The following is a 12,273-nucleotide window of genomic DNA, read 5'->3' as shown; positions in this document are numbered from 1 at the left end:
TGCATTTTTAAAAACTAGACATCTAGGGGAATCCACCAGGTTCTGTTACCCAGAATCCTTTGCAAACCTCAAAATTTGGCCAAAAAACACTTTTTCCTCACATTTTGGTGACAGAAAGTCCTAGAATCTGAAAGGAGCCACAAATTTCTCTCTACCCAGCGTTTCCCCCCAAGTCTCCTGATAAAAATGGTACCTCACTTGTTTGGGTAGGCCTAGCGCCTGCGACAGGAAATGCCCCAAAACACAATGTGGACACATCACATATTCCCAAAGAAAACAGAGCTGTTTTTTGGAAAATGCCAAGCTGTGGATTTTGGCCTCTAGCTCAGCCGGCACCTAGGGAAACCTACCAAACCTAAGCATTTTTTAAAACTAGACACCTAGGGAAATCCAGGATGGGGTAACTTGTGGGGCTCTCACCAGGTTCTGTTACCCAGAATCCTTTGCAAACCTCAAAATGTGGCCAAAAAAAACCTTTTCTTCACATTTCGGGCACGGAAAGTTCTGGAATCTGAGAGAAGCCACAAATTTCCTTCCACCCTGTGCTCCCCCAAGTCTCCCAATAAAAATTTTACCTCACTTGTGTGGGTAGGCCTAGTGTCCGCAAAAGGAAATGCCCAAAACATTATCTGGACACATCAAAATTATCAAATACAAAACAACCTGTTTTTGCTCGAGGGGCACCTGCGTTTTTGGTCCTGGGCTCAGCAGCCATACATGGAAACCTACCAAACCCAGACATTTCTGAAAACTAGACACCAAGGGAGTCCAGGGAGGTGTGACTTGCATGGATCCCCCAGTGTTTTCTTATGCAGAATCCTCAGCACAGCTCAAATTTAGCTAAAAAATCAAATTTTTCCAACATTTCTGTGAGGGATCACTGCACCGGGACAAATTTCCTACCACCCAACGTTCCCCTCAGCCTCCCGGTAAAAATGATACCTCACTTGTGTAGGTCGGTCAAGTGCCTATGACAGGGAAGAGCCAAAAACATGTTGAAACTGAGGGGGAACCAAAGCGGGCCCAAAAGGGCAGTTGGAAAAAAAGCATTTTTAGGCTGACAAGTGGGGCAGAATTTTTATCGGTATAGATGATACAATGCTGGGTGGTAGGAATTTTGTGGATTCCTGCAGATTCCAGAAGGTTCCATCACAAAAATGGGGAAAAAATATGTGATTTCCAGCAAAGTTGGAGGTTTGCAGGGCATCGTGGGTAAGAAAATGGTGCGGGTTGCATGTGAAGCACACCACCCTGGACTCACCCAGATGTTTAGTTTTTCAGATGTGTCTAGGTCTTGTGGCTTTTTCTACATGGCAGCGTCCTAAAGTCCAAAAAGTGCAGCTCTTACCATTCCAAGTGGGACGATTTTGAGAGTTAACCAAGCTCTCATGGCCCAAATGTAAAACCAAAACCTAAAATAATCAAATGTCCTCTTGCTTGTTGTGGGACAAGATGTTTTAGTGTGTGGGGGAGAGCTGAAAGACTGTTATCCCCTTCAGTTGGGGTGGGGGCATAACCAGGACCATACTGGTTGGTAGCCACCACCCCACTATTTTTCTTTCTTTTTTTATTCCATGGCATCTAGTAGACTTTCTGCCACCCCGGGAATGTGGATCAGGGGTAATTGCCCTATCTGCCCACTGGTGGGCAGAACAACTTTGGCCCCCTCTTATTTTGGAAGAAAATCTTCCCTGGTCTCTAGTGGGTTTTCATAGGCCAATCAGCCTCCCAAGGGGGGGCAGATATGGCCAACAGTAATGTGCTCCCATGGGGAGCGACCCTTGCCCAAGGGGCTGCCCCCCCCAAAACAAAACACACACATATACACACACCACTCCCTGGTGCCTAAGTGGTTTCTGCCCCCCTGGGGGCAGATTGGCCTAATAGAAATAGGCTGATCTGCCCCCAAGGGGAGCAGAAATGGCCTAAAATTAATTTGCCCCCGCAGGGGTGCGACCCTTGCCTAAGGGTTCGCTCCACTTGCGTGAAATTGGTGCCCCAAAAAAATCCCTGGTGTCTAGTGGTTTCTCCCCCGAGGGGGGGCAGAAATGGCCTAAAAACAATTTGGCCCCCTGGGGAGCGGCCCTTGCCCAAGGGGCCGCTCCCCTCATGTCAATAACAAAAACAAAACAAACTTCCTGGAGTCTAGTGGGCATTTCTGCTGCCTGATTGCATTGCGATCAGGCAGCAGAAATGCTGAGAAAGACATCAAAGGAAAGGAAAGGCCTTTGATGCCTCTCTCGGGCCCTCCACGTGATCGGAGGAGAAATGCTGAGCTTCCAGCGTGGAGGGTCAGCCCTCTGATGAGGTCAGCGTCAACCGAGGCCACGGGGGTGGAAGGGGAAGCGATTCCCCTTCCATCCCTGCAGTGGGGGTGCTGAGGCGAGGCTCTAGCGCTCCCCCATGAGCCAGTTCAAGGAAGTAACTGTTACGTCCTTGGTGCCTCAGCGCCGCAGCCAAGGACGTAACCGTTACATCCTTGGCTGCAAAGGGGTTAAAGTTTGCAGTGAAAATAGCACCAAAAGGCATAGAGCACCAATGTATAAGCCTTGATCACAGTAGACTGGGTCAAAACCAAAGGTTAGGCTGACCACAACGGATCACCAGACAGCCAGACATGTAAAACTTAAACCCATGTGTTGTACTTGTTAAATACCAGGTACCCTTCCCTAGAAGCCTTTAGGGCCTCACTGAGGGGTGATTAATAAGTAGTAAAAATTAAGATTTAGGTGTGGCAAAAAATTATTTCACCAGGTAGAAATGGAAGTTTGAAGCTGCACTACAGGCTGCAGTGCCAGACCTGAGATATGTTTGACAGTGCTTCTTTAGAGGGCAGACCAAAGAATGCATCCGCCCACTAGCAGCATTTAAATTACAGGCCGCAGGTACAGGTAGAACTATTGACTAGGGACTTATAAGTACATTAAATGTACCAATCAGGTATATATTCTAACATTTTTAGAATGGAGAGCACAAGCACTTTACAACTGATTCACAGGGAAAAGTGCACAGAGTTATAAAAGCCATTACAAACAGGTTCAGCAAAGGAAGGCACAAATCTTGGGTGATCCTGCAGAAAGGGCCAGTTCCAATATCTGGTCTCTATCCAAACAGTTAAGTTAATCTTTGACACCAGTCTTGCCATCTTTTCGTAAGTATCATAAAAGAAGTTCAGGTTCATATACTATCTTCAGGACATTTGTTGAAGGGCACTGTTCCAGCAATACTTTGCCACATGCAATGGCGTGTGTAAGTGACTACTCTTCTGCTGTTTTGAGGAGATGTGTTTCACAGCCCCTAGCTTCCTCTGCTATTCTGTATATTTATTGGCACTCTGGATTGTCAGGGCCACCAATCATCTTAATGTCCATTGGAACTGCACTACCAGATAATAGTGCTCTAGTGCTGGGCGCCCTCAGAGTCAAGAGTTGGAGCTTGCTAAGGGACGCTTTATGTCTATAATTACCCCTTAGTATATCTTTCAGCACGGTATCACTGCAGCTAATTGAGGCCTGAACAAGCATACTGTTATAATGCTGAAATACTAAAGGAAATGGGTCAGGACTATCATTTTGGTGAGCCATCTTGGCCCAAATCAAAAGGGGCAGTGTCTTCCAAACAAATGGCCTTTGAATGGGCCTTGAAAGTGCTGTTGATATGTTAATCAGGGCCTGATCTGTATGATAGATCTGTGTGCCCAGATTTTTGAAAGTCAGGAGCAACCAATCCATGAGCTTGGGCTGCAGGCCAAGCTCTGGTGACAATTTCAGATGGCATATACCCAACTTGTCCGATTTCACTGTCAGTCCGAATAGTTATCCAAAGCTTTGAAAGTGTATCAAGAGTGACTGCAACCCTGTTGCCCCATCTCCAAGATTCAATAGAGCATCATCCACATCATAAAGATATGAGATGTGTATGATGTCCGAGTTTGATTTTTGCATGAGCATTCCTCAGGCGAAATGTCTGTGTCAGTGGCTCCATTGCAAAGGCAACAAGCATTGGTAAATGCAATAGCAGTTTCACCTATGTGATTAATAATAAGCTGTTTTTTGTGGTAAGTTTTAGCTTGGTGAGCAGGTGTGCAATATAAGTTACTCAAACTCTGTGAAAAAGGTTATGATTTATCTATTGGGAAAGGCAATATACTGTGCGGTTACTGGTGGTACTATAAACCGGGGAGATTAGGTAAAGGGCAGAGGATAAAGAAAAAAAAACATTCCTCAAGACAAGTATGATTGAAATAGATTCTATGGGGAGATTAGGTAAAGGGCGGAGGAAAAACCAAACATGCACAGCGTAAGCGCTGGGCAGGCGAAACCTAAAAAATGCGTGCTGACAAAAGGACATTAAATAAAAGACATGCGACGAACCAAAACATGCAGCCAACAAAAGTATTCCGTTTTTAAAACATTAACCCATATGGCGGTTTTTCATGTAAACCTGAAACTAGCAACACATATAAATCCAGTGCTCCTTCTGTTATGTCTAGACAAGGTGCAGCAATGCACTTAGGTAATCAATATGTTAGGAATGCATGGCATAGGTGACAGATCAAAATGCCATGACGTGTGTCTGCTGACCCATGTGGCTAAATGAAAACATGCATTAACAGAGAAAGATGTGACAATGGCCGCATTAGGATTCCAAATGGTGAAGTGCTGCACTATTGACCAAAGCACTCACGCCTGCGTCAGCTCGGCTGCCGCAAGCAAATTTTAGGTGCACATAAAATATAGCGAGAGCTTTAAAAGCAAATTAATTAAGCTGCATGTCACTGTCATAATACTTCCCCGCACTATGTAAGACACAGAATTAATAAATCCATAGCACTCTTTAATAAAAAGCTACCAAGGGATGCAAGTTCATGATTAAATAACGTCCTGAAACCAGTCCTTAAGAATGCCAGGACAACATGTCAGAGAAACAAACAGATGAAAGTTTTATGCACCTATCAACAGTAGTGATATTTACTTCCATGCAGTGAAAATATTACATCGCTATGGCAATGGTAACAGCAAGAAACATTTTCCCCAGGTAGTAGAGCCTCTTACCAAAGGAGTAAGGATAAAGCCGGAATCTTGGTAGCACTTCTCTCGTGGCAGACGGCCAAAACAGCAAACACCTGAGCACATTATTGAAAGTAGAGAATAAAGATGCAGCGGTATCTTGCGCATAAGTGGGCTTAACGTATCTGGGCGCAAGGCACGCACATGATGGTGGCAGGATCACTGTAAATACAAAGACAGAACAGGGACAGTGAGGTGTATGTGAAATGCCCAAAACAAAAAACACAGAGAAAAATGGGGGGCATGCCTGGCGAGCTAAACTGAGGAGCAGTGGCGGCCGGCAGCTTTAGGAGGGAGGGGGGAAGGCGGGAAGCACACACACACACACTCATTCTTTCACACACAGGCACGCACGCACGCACGCACATCCATTAACAACATTCATACCATTCAAACATGCACGCATGCACCAAACATTAATTTTAAAACATCACCCACACACACTCATTCTTTCACACATGCACGCACGCACATCCATTGACACTCATAACATTCAAACATAGACGCACGCACCAAACATTCGTTTTAAAACATCACACACACACACACACACACACTAACCTTCGGCCTCGAGGTCCCAGGAGGGTTGGGACTGCTGCCTTCCCTCATTGGCTAACCTATTGGGAAGGCAGCAGTCCCAGCCTCGTCACAGAGTGGGATGGGGTCAGTGAAACTGCTGACCCCACCCCACTCTGTGATGAAGTGTCAATGATTGACACTCGCCCTGGGCGCTTCAAGGCTTAAACCTGAAGCGCCCAGGGTGAGTGTCAATGGGCGATGCTTTCCTCGTCACCCAGGGGAGGGCCTCGAGGCACCTTTGCTGAGCCGAGGAGGTCACGCTCATAGGAGCTGTGACCTCCTCAGCCCAGCAAAGTTCAGCTCAGGCAGCCAAGGGTCTGCGCAAATCGCACATGTCTCACTCCTGGCTGTCTGAGCTGAAAATGAAGAGTGTCCGTCAGGCTGACCTTTGTTCAGCCTGACAGACACTCTTCATGAGGGGCAAAAGGTGGGGGGGGCATGGTTGAGGAGGGTGTTGACCACATCATGCTTCTAGTCTACAGGGAATTTGTCAGATGTGATGAAGGTGTTGATGATGTGCATGAGGGTAGGGCTGGTTCGTGCTGCTCCCAGGTTGCAGATGTGGTGGGGGCAGGGATCTGTAGGGGATTCTGAGTGTACAGACTTCATGATCATGACTGTGTCTTCTCCGGGAGAGTTTCTCATTACGTTAAGTGGTCGGTTTGGTTAGAACTGGCAGGCTGGCAATGAGATCCTTATGGTTTGTTGGGTGTTCAAAGTTGCTGTAGAAACTTGTGATTTGTTTTCAAAGAAGTTTATTAGGTCATTGCAGAGTTCTTGGGAGGGGGTGAGACTGTTGACGGAGACTGTGGGTGTGGTGAAACCCTTGGTGATCGAGATGATCTCCTTGCAGCTGTTGGTGCTCCCTTTGATGTGTTCAGCTAAGTCTCTTTTCTAGGTGTCTCACAGTTACTGGCAATAGTTCCTAAGTACTGCTTTGTAGGTGGCTTTGTTGGTAGTTTTGTGGCTGGCTCTCCCCTTTCTAGATGTTTGCAGTGCAATTTGGAGTTTCAGAGGCATCCACATGCTTCTCAGATAAACTTTGAAGGCTTCCTATTTTGCTAGTAAGCCATCTGTCCATCCTGCATTTTTAGACATATACAAGACGGTGTTGTTTGATAATGTTTCTATGTGGGGAATCCGGAGTTTATATCATGCGTGGGTGAGCAATATGTACATTTTGGTCTGATCAGGTTATGAAAATGCCTGCTATCCAAGAATTTCCAATTACCAACAGTCAGAGCAAAGTTGTTTATCCCTCCATGTTTTTCTTCACTGAAATTACATGTAGTGGTGGTCTTGATCTATCTAACAAGTTGACTCCCACAATGTTACAGTGAGGGGTGGGTGGAAAAAATCACCCCCTCGCAGAGTTAGTAGAATTCAGGAACTCCAACAAGTGTGTGTAATGCAGAGTTCCTGATAAATTCCACTTTCCGGTGTGTGGTGTAATTTTTTTCCCTTGGCAAGTGGGAGGTTTGTTTTGCTGTGCGTAGGTGAGTGTCATAATACTTTTAGGCCATTTGTGAGGGAGAGATTTTACTCCCGCTAGTGCAGCTTTGGGCCACAACAGTGCCGTTTTCTTGCTACTGGCAAGATCAAGCTACCACAGCTGCTCCTCAAGCAGGTTCTCTACTCGAGAAGCAGCTAAATCTACTGGAAAAGACCCTTTCGAGTAGATATTTTACTCCAAGTTGTCTTTTTAGTGTAAGAATCCTTTTTTTTTTTTTTAACAGAAAGGAAGTGCCCCAGAGTCTCCAACTTTCTGCTCCTGTCCAGCAGGCTCCTCCCAGTGCTCTGTCCATCTCCTGGTTAGTTTTCTCTTGGATTTAGAGGTGGAAGGATCACTCTCTCTCTGTCTGCTGCATATCTACCACTGGATTTGAGGACTTTGGCCCTCATTACAAACCTGGTGGTTTCATGACCACCAGGTTTGTGCTGGTGGTCTGACCACCACCAATGTGGCGGTCCAAGTGCCATATTACGACTGCCGTGGAAATACCACTGTCAGACCGCCAGCACTGCCAGTATTAGTCGTCTCAGCAGTCTGGCGGTCATGGCAGTCCTAACCTGCTGGGGCAGAGCTGCAAGCAGCACTTTCCTAGGGATTTCGACTTCGTTCTCCGCCAGCGATTTCATTGCAGTTTCACCGCCATGAAAAGGGCACAGGGGGCACTCGGCATGGGCTTTGCAGACAGTGAATATTGCGAGGGTGCTGGTGCACCCTGCGCACTACAGCATTGCCCCCGACTCTATTATCTATAATAGAGCTGGAGACAATGCTGTAGGCCGTTTTCCGCTGACCCAGCGGGAAACTCGTAAGGGACCCGGCAGGGAGGCAGCCACACTGGCGGCAAGCTCCCCGTCGGGATTTCAGCAGACGGACTTTTTAATCCGCCAAAATCATAATAAGGCCCTTCATTTTTGTGATATCACAAGTAAGTTAAAAAACTATTGTATAAGGGTGTCGTTGTTTGTTTGATAGGGCATGCACTGGTGTTTCTTTGTACTTTTATTTGATTTTTAAATGTAATTTTGATTGGTGGCCTGGAGTTTAGGTAGGGGGCTAGTTTTTTTCACATTTCATTTTTCAGCTTTTGTAAAGGAAAAATGTTGCACAGTTCACTACATTTTCTCTATGTTTGTACATTTGCAATATTCATTTATTTTATGATGTGGGCTAGTCTGCCAATGGTCCTTCCAGCTAGTAGGCCCAGTACTAGTCATCCGTTCATGAAAAAACTCTTTCTGTGGTATATGTTGTTTTAATGTCAATAAAAAAACATCATTTAGTACAGAGGTGGCATTGGATTAAACTAAAAAGGTGGGTTATTTTTTTATTTACATGATTTTTTCTGCACACAGTGTATAATGGGAGTGCTTTTCTTCAGTGTTACAATGCCTTCTGTGTCTGGCCAGTGTATGAGTGTGTTTGCCATAGCCACCATTTGTCTTTGTTCTCCATACCATGTGGCCAGGGGCCATTTTGTGTAGTCAGTGTCCATAGCCCTGAATGTGTTCTTTGTTTTCCGTGCCTCCTTGCTTGTTGGTTGACCATGCGGCTGGTGGCCATTTCGTGTAGTCAGCAAGTGTGCTTTTGCCATAGGCCTGCATGTGTTCATTATTGTAGCTATGCCTCCTCCCTTGCTTTTGTTTGTTGACCATGTGGCTGGTGGCCATTTTTTTAGCCAGCCAGTGTGCTTTTGCCATAGGCCTGAATGTGTTGTTTGTTGTGGCCATGCCTCAATGCTTGCTGTTTGTTGACTATGTGGCAGGTGACCATTTTGTGCAGTCAGACAGGGTGCTTTGGCATAGACTTTTAGGTGTTCTTTGTTCTCCATGCCTCCCTACTTGATGTTGTTGTTTGAACATGTGGCTGGCAGACATTTTGTGTAGCCAGCCAGTGTGCTTTGCTATAGGCTTGCGTGTGTTCTTTGTTTTCCATACCTACTTGATTGCTGTTTTTGTTTGACCATGTGACTGGCAGCCATTTGGTATAGCCAGCCAGTATGCTTTGCCATCGGCTTGCATGTGTTTTTTGTCCTCCATGCCGCCTTGCTTGCTATAGTTATTGGTTGAGCATGTGGCTGGCTGCCATTTTGCACAGTGACCCTTTATTTCAGTTTTCAAAGCCAATTTCAAGTGAGAGTTATAGGAGAGGGCTATGGTTTTTTGTTTTTGTTCACTTTTTTACTTTTCCCTGATATCAATCTAATAATATGCTTGAGGATGTGCTGTAGTATATGTATATTATGATTATGATGAACAGTGCTTTTTATGATTATGATAATGATGAACAGTACTTTTTCACCTAGCTTCTTGCCCTCATAGTCCTTTCCTTGCCCTCATAGTCCCTTAGTACACCAGCAATTACATTTTGTTTGTTTATTATTGTTTTAAATTTATTTCATTGTTTTTATTTAATTTTTTCTAATTTTCATAGTTTTAAATGTAATTTCTTTTAATTTTTTATTTTGCATTTTGCCTCCATCCATCTGCACCCTGACTGACATAGGCGCACAGCCACACAAGTGCATTCTGTTTTTCAGTGTTATTCCATTTCTCCCTGGACCCACTGCTTGCCATAGTAGATGCACACACACCAGCATCATTCATTTTTTTAAGGATTAGTCTGTTTCCCCCTGGACCCACTTATCTGCCATAGACGCACACTAGATTTTATTTTTAAGGATTATTCCATATTCACATGCTCCTCCCTGACTGCCACAGGTGTCTCCCTTAGAAGAGGTGCATATAAAGCAAAGAGTTACATTTGTATCCTGATTGGACGTGACATTTTACGTTATGGTGGTTTGGTTTGACTTTGCAATGGCAGGATATATTGTTGTTAATTATTTAGAATAATAACTCAAGTAACCAATCACACAAAATTATATTGGGACCGATTTAGAACCCTGCAGACAGGGTACTCTGTCGCAGCCGTGACAGATATCCCATGCGCTGAAATCTAAATCCCACTGTAGCCGATGGGATTTAGATTTCTGTGTAAAGGATATCCGTCACCATTGTGAGGGAGTAACCCGTCCACCAAGTTCTAAATCATGCCCATTGTTTTTGTCTGTACTAATAAAATCTGCAACAATGCTAATGTTTCACTAAATGTTTTTCTTGCCTGTTTGTTTTAGGTGCATAAGAGACATCACCCACAGTAAGACAGAAGGCCTGTACTAGTGACATGACCACACAGCACATTCTGCTTGTGCAGCTTAGTGCCACTGCCTCTGCCAACTGACAGCTTCAAAATGGCCCCAAAGAAAGGTGTTACCAAGAAAGAGGCGAATGAGAAGAAGCAGCTTTCCACCACTGGAGTGCCGACCAAAACCTTTTTCTGGAAAGTTTTGCCTGCTGCAGCGGCCTCCAGGGAACAAGCTGGGAGCAGCACTCCTACATCAATAGCACCATCCCAACCTAAGCCCATGTCTGTCAGAGAGGAAGCCACTATAATCATGGTGATGCCGACAAGCAGTGACATTGAATTGGACTTGTCTTTTTTGCAAAGTAGGACTCAATCATTGCAGGAAAAAGAGCAGAGTGGACAGCAGCCTCAGCCAGTAATGGCAGATATTCCTGAAGGAGGAGCAGAACAGGAGGTTGAGCTTACTTCTGAGCAAGAACTTCCTCTTTTAGAATCATTGGCTCTCAGATCTCCAGCAAGAAAAAGAAAGGGTACTCCACCATCATCTCCAAGTCCCCTTTCTGATGATCTGGATATGAATTGGACTCCAGCAGAGTTCAAGACTGCCAGGAGAGACTGGGTAAAAGAAACCATTATGAAAGGGGATGAGGAGGATGATGAGCCATTCATTGTCATGGAAGCTGACCCCTTCTATTTAACCTGCTCTGAGGGATGTGGCACTGGTACCACCGCCAGCACTAGCTCCCATATTTGTAAGCCCCTTCTGAGACCTGCATCAACCCCTACCGCAGTGGAAGTATGCACTGCAGTGAGGCAATCAACAACACATTCCCCTACCTCCAGTTCTTTTTCATGCATTGGCACAGGCACACTAATAAAGTTCTCCTCTTTAGTTTGGGACTTTTTTTCTGATTAGCAAAGCAGGAGGATAATGTTGCAATATGCTCAATTTGCTAGGCAAGTGTTCGTCGAGGTAAGCCTGGTTCACACTATGGTATTAGAGCCAAACGACCCATATGAAATAACATCACGCAATCCAGTGGGAGGATCACCTTAAATAAATTGCTGCAGGTGGTGATGGTGAAGGCGAGGAGAGTAGGTAATCAGCTCCGATCACGGTGGGAGTGAAGGTGCTAAGGAAGAAGAGGGTGACACTTTATTACTTTTGTGTAAACATACTTTGCAATTAAATAATATGTCTGTATTGACACACAATTTTATATTGATACGGTTATTTTGGTGAAGCTTAGGAATTATAATATGTGTGCTCCGCTAACTGTTTTCTGGTTTGTGATTAACTGGTTTAAATTTATTTTATCCCAGTATGCGTACTTTGGCAGCAGGTACGTGTTTAGTGTTTGAGCACCGTCTGTTTAAATATTTGAAATGATAGTAATGTGCAGCTAAGAAACAGTCATTGTTGCCATAATCTTCAGTGTACTTTACGCAAAGTAGATCTGCCCCCTAGAAGTGCACCAGTCTCACCCACCTCAGCAACCTCAAAATGGCACAAGAGTCACATGGAGACACAACAGCATACATTGACTGCCCAAGATGCACATTGAGTCTGCCACCTCCTACTTCTCGGAAGTCACTGCTTCAGTGTCCTCAGAAAAGAAAAAAATCCAGGCTACTATTATGGGTTTGTTAAGGCAGGAGGGGCCTAATGACAGCAACCACCGAACATCACGTTTGTACAATGGGAAGCTGGCTAAAATGTTAGTGCTGGACCTCCTCCTTTTTTCTTATATGGAAGTAGTAGGATTTTTAGAACTTGTGGTGGCCATCTGCCCAAAATGAAAGGTTCCCAGTCAGACCTGTTTTGTCAGAGGAGGTGTTCCAGTGCTTCATCACGATGTGCTGTAATTGGTTGGATAAGCTTTGCAGCGCAGTGATCTTCACACTATCCACATGACAACAGACATGTGGACCAGTTGTCAAGCAACTGATTCCATTTGTATCACTGCA

General features: G+C 45.0%; 1 long non-coding RNA gene across 1 annotated transcript in view; it reads right to left on the bottom strand.

The window, feature by feature from the left end:
- LOC138295401 (uncharacterized) overlaps nucleotides 1-11,439 on the bottom strand; it is a 35,424-nt gene extending 23,985 nt beyond the window's left edge. The window contains exons 1-2 of the long non-coding RNA XR_011203594.1: nucleotides 11,358-11,439; nucleotides 5,055-5,231 (exon numbers count right to left, since the gene is read on the bottom strand). This is a non-coding gene — a long non-coding RNA (uncharacterized lncRNA). The remainder of the gene's footprint in view (nucleotides 1-5,054; nucleotides 5,232-11,357) is intronic.
- Nucleotides 11,440-12,273: the final 834 nt, after the last annotated feature.

Source organism: Pleurodeles waltl, chromosome 5 (genome assembly GCF_031143425.1).
Source record: "Pleurodeles waltl isolate 20211129_DDA chromosome 5, aPleWal1.hap1.20221129, whole genome shotgun sequence".
Taxonomy (NCBI): Eukaryota; Metazoa; Chordata; class Amphibia; order Caudata; family Salamandridae; genus Pleurodeles; species Pleurodeles waltl.
This window is presented reverse-complemented; position numbering and strand designations above follow the sequence as displayed.